Source organism: Mus caroli, chromosome X (genome assembly GCF_900094665.2).
Source record: "Mus caroli chromosome X, CAROLI_EIJ_v1.1, whole genome shotgun sequence".
In the NCBI taxonomy this organism is placed as follows: Eukaryota; Metazoa; Chordata; class Mammalia; order Rodentia; family Muridae; genus Mus; species Mus caroli.
In genome coordinates this window covers 112,459,265-112,475,031 of record NC_034589.1, presented here as the reverse complement: position 1 = coordinate 112,475,031, position 15,767 = coordinate 112,459,265, and positions in this window count along the sequence as shown.

The window sequence follows — 15,767 nt, the reverse complement described above, 5'->3', positions numbered from 1 at the left end:
CTCCTTCGCCTGCTTGCCGTGTGAGACTGAGTAACTGCTAGATCCTTGAACTTCCATTCACAGCTGCGACTGAACCATTGTTGGGAATTGGGCTGCCGACTGTAAGTCATCAATAAATTCTTTTACTATATAGAGACTATCCATAAGTTCTGTGACTCTAGAGAACCCTGACTAATACACTGTTGATTTACTTTAAGGGATTTATATCATTCACTATTACATTCATGTTAGCCTATTTAGTGTAAGGAAGACTTAAAGTAATTGTTACAAAAATTTGATTTTTGAATATCTCAATGTATTCCAATTTGTTTTTTACTTTGGATATATAAATTTTGTTGATTATTATATTCTTCGATAACAGAATTCTTAGTATTATATATGTCAATCATTTATTTTTTCCATCCTGATATGTTTTCATGTACTACTAATTTTCATCTTAATTTATGATCTAATATTTATGTGTAATTTAACTCTTCCTACCTTTAAATTTTATGCACCACTTTGGAAATCATCCCTTGAAAATGGAATTTCTATGAAGCAGAATATCTTAATTTATTCTATTTATATTAATGATACATTGATGTCATAGAATGTTAACTCTCATTAAATATGGAAAGTTTTAATCATTATAGCTTCAGATATCTTTATGTGTTCTATCCTGATTTTTGGAGGTTTTCATTTTTCCACATATATTCTAACTTCCTAATTTTTCTTTGTTCTTTATCTATGTCCTCTGATCAGATAATCTCACTTGAAATATTTTCTAATGTCTGTCCACATGGATATTTAAAGATTTTGTTGATTAAATGTCTATTATTACGCTTTTTAAATTGAAATTTCCTGTTTCATATAGTGTGTCATAGTTTATATTCTCAGTATTTTCATTGTTATTTATTTGATGAAATATTAGAATCAAAGTCACTATATGTCAAATTGAAGAATAGATACAGAAAATGTGATTCATTTACACAATGAAATACTATTTGGTCTTTTAGAACAAGGACATAGACATACCTTTTCCTTAGCTTCTGAAGTACTCTAGTTGAAGGCCTGTGCCACCATACATTATTTCAAAAAGAATTAATTTTGTGATATTTCTTATTGTTAGTGTTATTGTGGAAGGCAAATCTCAAGAGTTTTTACATGTAATTTTAAAATCTCTTACCCTCTCAACAAGTTTGTTGCTTAGATTTAGCAGATTATTTGTATTGTGAAATGTGTTTGGGTTGGCAAGGATGTGGAGGAAAGGTAACACCATTGCTGGTGGAGTAAAAAATTGTACAACCACTTCGGAAATCAGTTTCACAGTTTCTCAGAAAATCTGAAGAGTTCTAACTGAAGATCCTAGTATACCACTGTTGTACTTATACTCAAAATATTCCCTGCCATACCATAAGGAGAGGGCCAGCTAGATAGGAGAATGAATGGAAATTGGAAGCTGGTTGGTGGGAGGTAGAATGGGGGACACTTTTAAAATGTGCCAGAAGCCAGAGATATGGGAGTTTCTCAGGAGTTTATGGGGGTTACTTTAGCTGAGACTTCTGGCAGTGAAGTTTGGAACCTGAAGAGGCTTCCTCCTATCCAGGCAGAACAGTCAGTGGAGTGATAAGAACACCATCCCACCCAGAAAACTTCCCACTCAAGTTTTTTTTCCTGTCTATAAGAAATGCAAATACAGAAGTGGATGCTCACAGTCGTCTATTGCATGGAACACGGGGCCCCCAATGGAGGAGCTAGAGAAAGTACCCAAGGAGCTAAAGGGGTCTGCAACCCTATAGGTGGAACAACAATATGAACTAACCAGAATCCCAGAACTTGTGTCTCTAGTTGCATATGTAGCAGAAAATGGCCTAGTCGGCCATCATTGGGAAGAGAGGACCCTTGGTCAGGCAAACTTTATATGCCCCAGTACAGGGGAACGCCAGGGCCAAGAAGTGGGTTTGGGTGGGTAGGGGAGCAGGGCGGAAGGAGGGTATAGGAACTTTCGGGATAGCTTTTTTAATGTAAATAAATAAAATATCTAATAAAAATTGAAAAAAATGAACAAAAAATTAAAAAAGAAAGAAAGAAAGAAATGCAGATACAAAATTGGAGCAGAGACTGAAGGAATGATCAACCAATAACTGAAGGAATGAACAACCATTAACTGTCTCAAATTCAGACCGATCTTATGAGTAAGCACCAATCCCTGACACTATTAATGATAGTCTTTTATGTTTACAGACAGGAGCCTAGGAAAACGGTTCTCTGAGAAGCTCAAAGCTCACTGTAACACAGAGGCCTAGACCCATAGCCAAATATTGAGTGATGCTTGAGGGAGTCATTTGCATGATTTGGTAGAAGGATTGATGGCCCCAGACAGGATAGAAACTTCACAAAAAGACTAACAAAGTCAACTAATGTGAGTCATTGGGGCCTATCAGAGACTGAACCACAAAACAGAGAGCATACAAGGAATGTACCTAGGCCCCAGTGCATTGTCACCTTGGTACCATGTGTGTCCTCCAACAACTGGAGGGGTGTTGTCCATAAAGCTTTTGTTGGCTTGTAGATCCCAAACCCCAACTGACCTGCTTTGTCTGGCCTCAGTGGTAAAGAATGGACCTAGCCCTTCAGAAACTTGGTGTGCCAGAGTTGAGGGATAACCAATGAATTCTCCAGCCTCTCAGAGGAAAAGGGAAATGCAGATGGAGAGAAGGACTGTGGGACCAGGAGCAGGTCAGGCAATGATCAGGATGTAAATTAAGTAAGTAAATAAATTAATGGAAATAAAAAAGAAAATTATAGGGCCTACAGCATATGTCTATTATAGTTATAGCTCTTCAGTTTGGTTTTAGATATCTTATACCTATAGTTCATAGTACCGTCTTGAACTATCTCAACTTCAATGTTCTTTCTATAACAAAAAATGAAAGGTAATATAATTAACTGACCATTGTGTTAAATGAATGGATTAATGTTACAAATGAAAGTTATCTGTAACCTAATATGGCAATATACTTTTCTTCTTGGAAATAAATGCCAAATCTGCAATGTGCAGAACTTTAATTAATAATCACACTTTTCTGAATATATATACATGTGTGTGTGTATATAATGTTTAATGAATACTTTAACAATTATAAAATATTTACCTTTAAGCAATAAGTTTAATTTTTTGGTATTTTAAAGCCTGTCTATTTAAATTTTTTTGTATCAAAGCCTGATACGTTTGTGAGTGGTTCTTTGACAATTTTCTTTGTAGAATATGACTTAAGAAACTCAACTTAGATATATTTCCTTTCCACGTAAGAGGACTGTTTGCTTCATATATTCATGATACAAATACACATTGGACAACTTTAATTTTCTCATAATTCATAACCATAAGAAACAAAGTAATCCTAGATTTTTTTAAAAAAAAAGTCTTTTTGTTTTTTTTTTGTTTTTGTTTTTTTGTTTGTTTATTTTGTTTTGGTTTGTTTTGGTTTTGGTTTGTTTTTGGTTTTTTCGAGAAAGGCTTTCTCTGTATAGCCATGGCTGTCCTGAAACTCACTTTGTAGACCAGGCTGGCCTTGAACTCAGAAATCTGCCTGCCTCTGCCTCCCGAGTGCTGGGATTAAAGGCATGTGCCACCATGCCCGGTCAAAAAAAAAATCTTAATATTGGCTGAGAATTTATATTTTTACCCCAACATATCTTATCCAGATTATAAGATATTTTACATTAATTAAATTCCAGAATTAATAATTAAGTATATATAGTATAACAATTATTTTCTAAATCAAGACAAATACAATTTTAATGTTATGAAAGACCATGTTTTAAATTTTACATTCAGAAAAATAAAGTGGTATTTACAATTCCACATAATTCCACTAAAGCATTTTTTTCACAAATTATGCTGCCATTTGACATACTTTTGTGAAAAATAGGAAAGCAGATTATAATCAAATGTCTTCAAAATGTTGAGATGATATAAATCCTTGTTTATTGACATTAACATGCATGAATTATATAAATGCCATACTAATATCTCCAAGCTAGTTGAGCAACAGAAATGTGTTTGGCTTAGCTGATATATTGCTTAAAATAAGATAATATTTAAGGCTAATTTTGTTTTTCTTTACTAAGTGAACTAAAACAGGATAGATTTTGATTTTGAAATTTAGTATTATTGTTTATAAATGCAATGCTTTAGGCTGTGAATGGAATATTTTCAATATAACAGGGTAAAAGGCAATTGAGGAGTTTGAAGTAGAATTTTTACAGTTGCTGATTACAACGTCATTTATAAGTATTCATTAAGAAAAATAGTTCAGTAAAGACAGTACTAGCATTGAGCTCCTCCATGGCTTATGTTATAAGGAAGCACAACTAATTTGGAAACGACTCACACTACAGCTCAGAGAGTCAAAACAGAAAGCATTAGGAGATAAAGCAAATCAATATTTTAGAAAATAGCCTGGTTTTGCTCATCACCTAGATGCATTAATATGACTTGTGCAGGGTAGCAAATCTACCTAGTGAGTACTTTGAATTAAATTTTAAGAATTTAGGCTTACAGAGCTTTAAAGGCAAGATTTGGGGGGAAAAAGGCACCAAATACAACAAAATTAACAACACTAATTTTCTGTTTGCAATCAGAATTCAAAACTTTTACTTCTAGGATACTTTTACTTACTATTAAACACATATCAAATTTGAGTGGATGATGTTATTTCTCAATATAACTCTTTCAAATATGATTGAAAGAGTTGAAACCTTCAATAATTTAATTTTGTTTTTAAAGAAAATGTGACCTTTACCATGTTATAATTTCCAAAGTTTGAGGCACTTTTATTATCAATTTGTAATTAATTTTGGCAAGCAATATATAGTTTGACTCATACACTGTAATATGTCATTTCTAACCTCCCTATTTTAGCTTTTGAGACTTTAGTACATGAACAGTAAAGGATTAAATCTCATTTTACATATTTAGTTGACTATAATTTGTAATGTCACAATTAAATAATTTTTAATTTTTATTGCTTTATTTACTTTACATCTAGATCATAGCTTCCCTTCTCTAGTCTTCTCCCAGTCTCTTATTCTTTCCTCCCCTCCCCTCCATCCTCCTGTCCTCCTTTTCTCCTCAGAAAAGTAGAAACCTCCAGTGGGTATCTACCCACCTTGGCATATCAAGTTGCAGTAGGACTAGGCGCATCTTATATTGTGGCTAGAAAAAGCAACCCAGTTATGGGAAAAATATCCAAAGGAAAGCAACAGTCAGATGTATACCCTACTCCTCTTATTATGAATCCCACATGAAGACTAAACTCCACAACTGTTACATATGTGCCAAGGGCTTAGGTCCATCCCATGCATCCTTTCTGTTTTGTGGTTCGGTGTCTCTTGGCAACTATGAGCCAAGGTTAGTTGATTCTGTATATTTTCCTGTGGTATTCCTGACCTCACTGGCTCCTTAAACTGTCCTGTCCCCTCTTCCATAGGATTTCCCAAGTTCTGCCTAAGGTTTGGCTGTGGGTTAATGAATCTGTTTTCATGGTTGCTAGGTAAATTGCCTTGAATGACAATAATGCTAAACACATCTCTGCAAAAATAGCAGAATATCATTAATAGTGTCAGGGGTGGATTAAGCTCATGACATGGATAACAAGCTAGGCCAGTCATTGCTTGGCATTTTCTCAAATTTGGCTCCATCTTTTCTCCTGCACATAATGTAGACAAGAAAATTGTAAGCAGAAGTTTTGTGACTGGGTTGGTGAACTAGTCTCTTCATTGGGACTCTATTCTTGTTACAGGAGATGACCTATTCAGGTTCAAAGCTCACATTGCTATAAGTTTTAGCTAGGCTCACTCTCATAGATTACTGGGAGTTTCCATTTTCACAGCATTCTAGCTCATCCCAGAAATAAAGATGCTGTGTTTACCATTTTCATTTCCCTCTTTACATATACTCTCTCCATGCTCCCCACACTTGATCTCTCCTGCACCTCTCCCCAGGCCCTCCCAAACCCAGTTCCCTCTCTCCATACACTCTTAATGTCTTTTCTATTTCCTTTCTCAGTGAAATTCAAGCTTCCCACTTGGAACTTCCTTGTTATTTAGCTTCTTTGTGTAAGTGGATTGTAGCATTTTTATCCTGTACTTTAGAGTTAATATCCACTTATAAGTGTATACATACCATATTTGTGTTTCTAGGTCAGTGTTACCTCAATAAGGATGATGTTGTCTAGTTCCTTCCACTTGCCTGAAAACTGCATGTTGTCTTGGCTTTTAATAGCTGAGTAATTGTGTAAATTGCTAGATTTTCTTTATCTGTTCTTCATTTAATAGACATCTAGGTTGTTTCCAGTTCCTGACTATAAAAACTAATGCTGCTATGAGCATAGTTGGGTAAGGTGTGGTAGAACATCTTTTGAGTACAAGCTCAGGAGTACTTTATCTGGATCTTGATGTAGGACAATTCTCAATTTTCTGGAAAATTGTAAGAATGATTTCTAAAGAGTTTGTTCAAGTTTGCATTCCCACCAGAAATAGAAGAGTGTTTCCCTTGCTTTACATTTTAGCTAGCATGTGTTGTCACTTGAGTTTTTGAACTCAAAACCTTTATCTCTCCTTTTCTACCTATTCTGTTAGGAAGAAAACAGAATCTCAGAATCATTTTGATTTGCATTTCCCTTATGAAAAAAGTTTTTGAATATTTCTTTAAGTGCTTCTAAGCATTTAGAGACTCCTTCATTAAGAATTCTGTTTGATCTGTACCCTACATTTTAATTAAGTTATTTTGTTTGCTGATGTCTAGTTTCTTGAGGTTTTTTTATATATTTTGTATATTTTCCCTCTGTGATATGTATGGTTGGTGATGACATTTTCCCATTCTTTTGCAGCCATTTTGTCTTTTTGACAAAGTTGTTTGCCTTACAGAATCTTTTCAGTTTCATGAGATTCTGTTTATTAATTTTTGATCTTAGTGCCTGAGCTGTTGGTGTTCTGTTCACAAATTTGTTTCCTGTGCCAAGCTATTCAAGTTTATTTTTCACTTTCTCTTCTAATAGACTTAGTGTATCCAGTTTTATGTTGAAGTCTTTGATTCACATGAACTTGAGTTTTCTGAGGTGATATATACATGCATATATATATTATATATATGCATATACATATGTCTATATGTCTATATGTATAGATAGATAGATAGATAGATAGATAGATAGATAGATAGATAGATAGATAGATAGATGAAAGTTTTTGCATTTTTTAAGTGCAGACATTCAATTAGACAAGCATCATTTGCTGAAAATGCTTGCTTTCTTCCATTGTATACTTTTGACTGCTTTGTCAAAACTCAAGTTCCCATAGGTTTACTTCTGGGCCTTCAGTTCAATTCCATTGATCAAACTTTCTGTTTTTAATGCCTATATCATGTTGTTTTTAGTATTATTGCTTTTAGTATAGCTTAAAGTCAGGGATGACAGTACATCTAAATTTTCTTTATTGTAGAGGACATTTTTATCTGTTCCTTTTTTTTCCCCCAAATGAAGTTGAGAATTGCTCTTTCATGGTCTGTAAAGAATAGTGATAGAATTTGGCTCAGAATTTCATTGAATATGTAGATTGATTTAGGTAAGATATCCATTTTTACTAGGTTAATCCTATAGATCCATGCACATGGAAGATCTTTATACCATTTGAAATCTTCAATTTTTTTCTTCAAAGAATCGAGGTTCTTATTATATAGGATTTTACTTGCTTAACTAGAGTTACCTCAACATATTTTATATTATTTTTGGCTATTTTGAAGGGTGTACTCTCCCTACTTACTTTCTGAAAACAATTATCATTTGTATATAGAAGGGCTATTTTGCACCTTCCAACTTCTAACGGTGCCAAAAGCAGAGCCTCAACTCTGAATCCAAACACACACAGCCTACACTCCAATTGCAGATCGACTTCACAGGTATAACTTCCAGAATAACATGCAATACCTCCAAACCATGTCCCAATACCCTACATAATGGAGACCCTTGAAATTCAGGGACTAAGATAACCCACCCATCCAGAAATCCACACACATTTTGAACCTCTACCTGGAGCAGAGCCTCTGCACTGGATGTCCACCCCACTCAACCCATATCCCATTTTCAGGTCACTCCCAAGGTGTTCTGACAAATACAGAATCACAGAATTACAGGATCACAGACTCACAGGAAGGACAGACTCCTGTCAGAGACAGGGAGACCAGATAACATCAGAGAAAAGCAGATGGTGACATGCAACATAAGAATATAAGCAACAGAATCCAATTTGACTTAGTAACATCAGATCCCAGTTCTCCCACCACAGTAAGCCCTGGATACCCCAATCCACGTATAAAGCAAGATTCAGACCTAAATTCTCATTTCATGATAATGATAGAGAACTTTAACAAGGGAATAAATAGCTCCATTAAAGAAACACAGGAAAACTGTAGAAGCCCTTAAAAAAGAAACATATAAATCCCTTAAAGAAATACAGGATACCACATTCAAAAATATTGGGGGAAATAAAACAAAACTGTCAAGGATCTAAAAAGGGAAATAGAAACATTAAAGAAAACACAAAGGGAGACAGCCCTGGAGATGGAAAACCTAGAAAAGAGAACAGGACCAACAGAATACAAGAGATAGAAGAGACTACCTCTGCAGTAGAAAAATACCATAGGAGACTTCTACACAACTGTCAAAGAAAACACAAAAAGTATAAAGCTCCTATCTCAAAATGTCAAGAAATCCAGAACACAATGTAAAGACTGAACCTAAAAATATTAGGTATAGAAGAGAGTAAAGATTCCTAACTCAAAGGACCAGCAAACATCTTAAACAAAATTTGGAGGAAAACTTCCCTTAACCTAGAGAAAGAGATGCCCATATACATACAAGAAGCTTACAGAACACCAGATAGATGGACCCAGAGAAGAATTTCCTCCCATCACATAGTTATTAAAACACTAAATGAACAGAACAAAGAAAGAATATTGAAAGCCGTAAAGGAAAAAGATCAACTAACATATAAAGGCAGAATTATCAGAATTACATAAGACTTCTCAACAGAGACTATAAAAGCCTGGTCAGATGTTGTACAGACAATAAGATAAGAAAGGTGCCACTTCAGGCTTCTAGATCCAGCAAAACTCTCAATTATCATAGATGAAAAAAACCTAGGTATCCCAAGACAAAACCAATTTTAAACAATATATTTCCACCATTTCCAACCTTCAGAGGATAATAGAAGGAAAAATCCAACACAAGGAGAGAAACTACACTCAAGAAAAAGCAAAAATTAATCTTCTCACAATAAACTCAAAGGAAGAGAAAAACACAAACATAATTCCATCTCTAAAAAACAAAAATAAAAGGAAGTAACTATCATTGGTCCCTAATATCTCTCAACAACAATGGGACTCAATTCCCCAATAAAAAGACATTGGATAAGAGACTGGATACATAAACAGGACGCATTATTTTGATGTATACAAAAAAATGCACCTCAGTGACAGACAGATGTGAGGAGCGGGTGTGGCAGCAGTCCCAAGATGGTGCCCGGGACTGCAGCCAAGTCTTATAACTTGCACCTGACTTCCTCATAGACCTGAAAATATACCGAGTCCATTGTGAGAACTGAGCAGGTGCACCATGATGCAAGATCAGACAATATGATGAGTGATGATTCTGGCCAATGAACTGCTGTTATGTGGACTGGGCTGATGGGGCATGGTAGAAGGGCTATATAAGGGATTGCGATTGGGGGCAGAGGGAAAGAAGAGAGATTTCTTTTTCCTGCATGCATGTTAAAAGGTTCCTGAATAAACTGCTTTGAGAAGAACACTGTGTCATCGCTCTATCTGCTGGTCGGAGACAGAAGTAACAAATTGTGGCCCTTACAGGGACATTCAGAACTCATCACAGTCAGGGCAGCTAGCTGGTAAATTCCCAGGTAAGTGGGAAAAGTTAAGTTCTCAGATTAAGACAATAAGATTCCCAGTTTTGGGACAAGTAAGTTCTCGGATTGAGACAATAAGACTCCCGGTTTTGGGACAAGTTGCACCAAGCACCATGGGAAATTCAACCACAGGTCAAACTGTGTGGCAAGCCCTTAAGGACTTGCTGAAAGTGAAAAGAATCAGGATGAAAAAGGAGACCCTGGAGAACTTTTTAAAAAACATGGATCAGGTTGCTCCTTGGTTCCCCGTATCAGGACATCTTACAGGGCCCAGTTGGGAGAAGTTAGGGAAGGAGTTGAAGTTTGCAGAAGAAAAGGGAGTTCTCAGGAAAGGGGTACTGCCAGTGTGGAAGATAATACAGAATTGTATCGAGGATAAGGAAAGACGTGGAGTGGAACTCAAAAAGGGCACTGAGGCATTAAATCAGGTAAGAGAGGAGCGATCCCAAAAGTCAGAGACAGAAGGAAGTTCTAGTGATGGGAATATGTCTGAGGACGATCTGGAGAGCATAGCCGACAGTCTAGAGAAAGTGAAAATGAAGGTAGAAAAAAAAAGAAAATAAAATTAAAAAAAAAAAAAAAGGAAGAAAATGAAGGTAGAACCTTCAGCGCCAGGGCCGCTGTGGCCGCCTCCATATGCTCCTGACAGAGCATTGGGGCATAGTCTGCATGCAGAAACCTGGAGGGAACTGCGAGCCCAGTGCTTTCCTGTATTTGAGGATGCACAGGGAGGTCATTATCACAAGCTTCTTGGTTGGAAAATTGTTCAAAGATTAGTGGAAGGGATTTGTACTTATGGTGTCAGCGCTGCTTTTGTAAGTGAGCAATTAGAGAACCTGCACCACTACTGCATGACTCTAAGTGATTGGCAGAATCTGGCTCGTGCCTGCTTGTCACCAGGCCAATATTTAGACTGGAAAGCATTTTTTATTGAGTTTGCTGCCGAGCAAGCAGCGATCAACACTGGCAATGGCCAGCCAGCCTGGGATCAAGACATGCTGCTGGGACAATGGAGATTTGTAGCAGCTCAAACTAATTATCCCATCCAGGAGTATGAGCAAATTAATAACATAGGGACTAAAGCCTGGGCGTCTCCTCCGAATAGAGGAGAGGTGAGTGGGAACCTGACCAAGATTGTTTAGGGGCCCATAGAGTACTTTGCTGACTTTGTGACCCTGATGCTGCCATGCCTCTACTGAAGCAGCTGATTTTTGAACAATGCACCAAAGAATGAAGGCGAGCAATTAATCCATATAAGCATAAAAGATTAGAGGTCTGGATGAAAATATGCAGAGAAATAGGAGGACCTCTTTCTAATTCTGGTCTGGCTGCTGCTGTCATACAGATGTCACAAGGAAAAGGCGGCCAGCAGAATAATAACTGTTTTAGATGTGGACATCCAGGCCACATGGAATGTCAATGCCCACAATTGAGTGGTGCCAGAAACCAGTGACCAAAAGTGCCCGGGTTATGTCTTAGATGCAAAAAAGGAAATCATTGGGTCAGTGAGTGTAGGTCAGTTAAAGATATTCATGGACAGCCTCTTACTCCCAGATATGGTGGTGCCCAGCCAAAAAACTTGAAAAGGGGCCCCTGACCCCAGGGCCCTCAAATATATGGGGCAGTAGTTGAGGGATGGCCCAGTTCGAGGCCACCAATGCAATGGAGTCAACCTGAGAGCAACAACAGGGAGTGCAGGGCTCGACCACTTTTCCACCACCCGACTCATATTAACACCCCGCATGGGAGTCCAGCTGGTAGACACAGACTTTAAAGGTCCACTGCCAGCTGATACGGTGGATTGATTTTGGGAAGGAGCTCTGTTACCATGCAAGGATTAATAGTTCGTCCAGGAGTAATTGATTCAGATTTTACAGAAAAGGTTAAGATTATGATATCTTCCCCTAGAGGCACCATTGCCATTTCCCCCAGGTGATAGAATAGCTGAGTTGCTCCTTTTGCCCAGCTGTCACTCTCAATTTCCAGCCAAAATTTCAGAATGGGAACAAGGGATTTGGCTCTACTGGGACCTCCAATATATTTTGCTCTCTAAATCTTGATACCTGACCCCTATTGAATCTCAGGATTGAAGGAAAAGCTAAATCTGGTATCCTAGATACTGGAGCTGATCATAGTATCATCAGTACCAGAGATTGGCCTTTTGGTTGGCCTAAGAAACAGTCAAAACCAACTCTGAGAGGACTCGGGTATGCTCAGATGCCTGAAATGAGTTCCCGCTTACTATATTGGAAGGATCAAGGGAGGACATTCTGGACAGTTTCAGCCATATGTGTTGGCTGTTCTGGTCTCTCTGTGGGGCCGTGATTTGATAACTCAGATGGGCTTTGTTCTGACTAATGAAAGAGGCTATGGCAACAAGGCCCATGACATGTTGCTGGACATGGGATATATTCCTGGAAAAGGGTTAGGGCAATTTCTGCAAGGTAAAACCCCTCCAGTACCAGTTCACAAAAAGAATGATCATGTGGGACTGGGTTTTTCCTAGGGGCCAATGAGGGAGCATTACCTATTACACAGAAGACTGAGGATCCAGTATGAATTCCTCAGTGGCCACTCCCCTCAGAAAAATTAAAAGCCAAGAAAGAGCTGGTATAAGAACAATTGGAGCACACCTTTAATCCCAGCACTCGGGAGGCAGAGGCAGGTGGATTTCTGAGTTTGAGGCCACCCTGGTCTACAAAGTGAGTTCCAGGACAGCCAGGGCTATACAGAGAAACCCTGTCTCGAAAAAACAAACAAACAAAAAAAACAGAAAAAACAAAAGAACAAAACAAAACAAAACAAAAGAACAATTGGAGTTGGGACATATTCGGCCCACTACATCTCACTGGAATACTCCAATATTTGTTATAAAAAAAATCAGGAAAATGGAGACTTTTGCATGATGTGAGAGAAATAAATAAGCAAATGATCTTGATGGGGATTGTTCAGAGGGGACTGCCATTACCTTCCACCTTGTCCCGAAATTGGCCCATTATAGTTTTAGATATTAAAGATTGTTTTTTTTTCTATCTCGTTGCATCCAAATGATATGGTAAGATTTGCCTTTACTGTGACCTCCCAAAATCATGCTGAACCTGATAAAAGGTTTGAGTGGACAGTTCTGCCACGCGGGATGGCGAACAGTCCCACTATGTGTCAACTCTATGTTGATGCAGCTCTGAAAGGAGTTCGAGAGCGCTTTCCAAAGTTGAAGTGTTATCACTATATGGATGATATACTTCTTGCCGCTCCCAGGGATGCCTTGCTTGATGAAGCTTATAGCTTTGTGGTAACACAGTTGAAGGAACAGAACTTAGTAGTGGCACCAGAAAAGGTGCAAAGGGATGTTGTAGTGAATTATTTAGGAACAAAAATTACGGCAAAATCTGTGTCCCCTCAAAAGATTCAGTTTCGCACAGATGGATTATGCACCCTGAATGATTTTCAAAAGTTATTGGGAGATATTCAATGGAACTGACCCTATCTCTCTTTGACCAATAAACAATTACAGCCATTATATGATATCTTACCAGGCAATACAGATTTAAATTCTCCCAGATATCTTACTGATGCTGCCAAGAAGGCTTTGTTGTTAGTAGAACAGAGTATTCAGAGTGCTGCCTTGAAAAGCCGAGATGAGTCCAAACAGTTTATCTTGTGCGTACTGCAAACAGAGTCGCAACCCACTGGAGTTTTATGGCAGGGAGCTCCCCTGTTATGGATACACCCAAAAATCTCCCCAGCCAAGAAACTTGTTTATTATCCTGCCTCAGTAGCTCAGTTGGCTCTGATTGGTTTACAGCAAAGCATGCAGGATTTTGGAGTTGCACCTGAAAGTCTAATAGTACCTTACAATGCTAAGGAAATAGAAGTGTTAATGGCCATGGGGGATAATTGGGCTATTTTGAGGTGTAGTTTTCATGGTCTCATAGATAATCATTACCCCAAGGATCCAATATTACAGTTGGTTAAAGTACATCCAGTAATCATTTCTCGTATTACTGCTAGAGATCCATTGCCAGATGCTCCTTTTAGTTTTACAGATGATTCTAAAACAGGACCAGGAGCCTATTTAATAATAGGATCATCCCCAGTTACCATTCAGTTTCCCCCTGTATCTCCACAAGTCATTGAATTGCAAATTGTGATTAAAGTATTTGAATTAATTCCAGCTCCCTTTAATTTGATTTCTGAGAGTCAGTATGTTGTAAATATGCTGCAGTGTTTGGAGATAGTAGGCAAAATAAATTTGAGATCTACAATTGGAGAATTTGTTATTAAGTTGAAAGAATTATTTTGAATCGGCATTCACCCTATTTTATTCAGCATATTAGTGTTCATACTGGATTGGCAGGATCCCTTGCAGAAGGGAATGATATAGTTGATAAAGCTTCCAGAAAATGCATGGCCTTTTTAATGGCCTCATCTATTGATTTGACATGTGATTTTCATGCACAATTTCATGTTAATACAAAGACTTTGTCATCAAGATTTAAAATTTCTCCAGCAGAGGAGAGAGAGATGGTGAAGGCATGCAAAACCTGTGCTTCTTTATTGCCTCAAGTCAATGTGGGGGTTAATCCCCGGGGATTGCGCCCCCTACATTTGTGGCAAATGGATGTTACCAATTTTCTTGAGTTTGGAAGGTTAAAATATATTCATGCTTCCATAGATACAGCCCCTGGCATTATTTTTGCCTCCTTACAGTCAGGCAAGAAGGCATGCCATGTCATTGCACATTGTTTTGAGGCTTGGAGTGCCTGGGGACAGCCTAAAGAGCTAAAGACTGATAATGGACCAGCCTATACTTCAGCCTCTTTTGTTTCGTTTTGCAAGAATATGGGCATCCATCTGGTGCATGGGTTGCCATACAACCCTCAGGGCCAAGGCATTATTGAATGAGCCCATCGTACTTTAAAAGAATGTTTAATTAAACAAAAGGGGGAAATTGCCCCTGCTGGGTCCTCACCAAGAGAGAGATTAGCCATTGCCTTATTTACTTTGAATTTTTTGCATAAAGATAAACAAGGGCATGTTGCAGCTGAGCGATATGATTAATCCTGATATTTCTCCAAAAGGCATGGTCATGTGGAAGGATGTCTTAACTGGTTGTTGGAAGGGCCCTGACCCAGTGCTGGTTTAGGAGAGAGGGTCTGTTTGTATGTTTCCCCAGGATCACCTACAACCACTGTGGGTCCCAGAATGGCTGACCAGAGCAATTTAGGGCAAGTAGAACGATGAGAACTTGGATGTTCCTGTGGCTGGGATTGCTCCCGCTAGTGAGAGCTAAAGAGCTACGTTGGGGAATAATGTCTGTGTTCCTGAAACCCATGCCTTTGATGCATTTGGCACAAGTGTTTCCTTGATACTTCACATTTAATGCTTCTTTATAATTGCCTTTTTTACCATGGGATGGAGATATAGCTCCAGTGCAGGAATCTATGCAGTTTCAGCTAAAGGGATTGTTGTGTTTTCAGATGATTCTAAATATTTCACAGATGAGTGATTCTGTTTAGCTCTATAATTGGACTGCAGCATGGTTTGATATGCCAGTTAAGAGTTCTACTAAACCTAATGCTACCTGGATTTGAGGGATGTAGCCTGACAGTATATCTAAGGGCAATGGCACTATACCCTCCCAACTTAGATGGGCCCCCTTTTGTAGGGGTGTTTGTGATTCCCTTCTACCTTGGACCAGCTGTCAATCTAGAAAAGTAGCTTGGTCAGTGAAGAATTATTTTTTCCTTTTCCCCTTATATAGGTACAGTCCATAATAGTTCCTTTTCAGGGTATAATTGGAC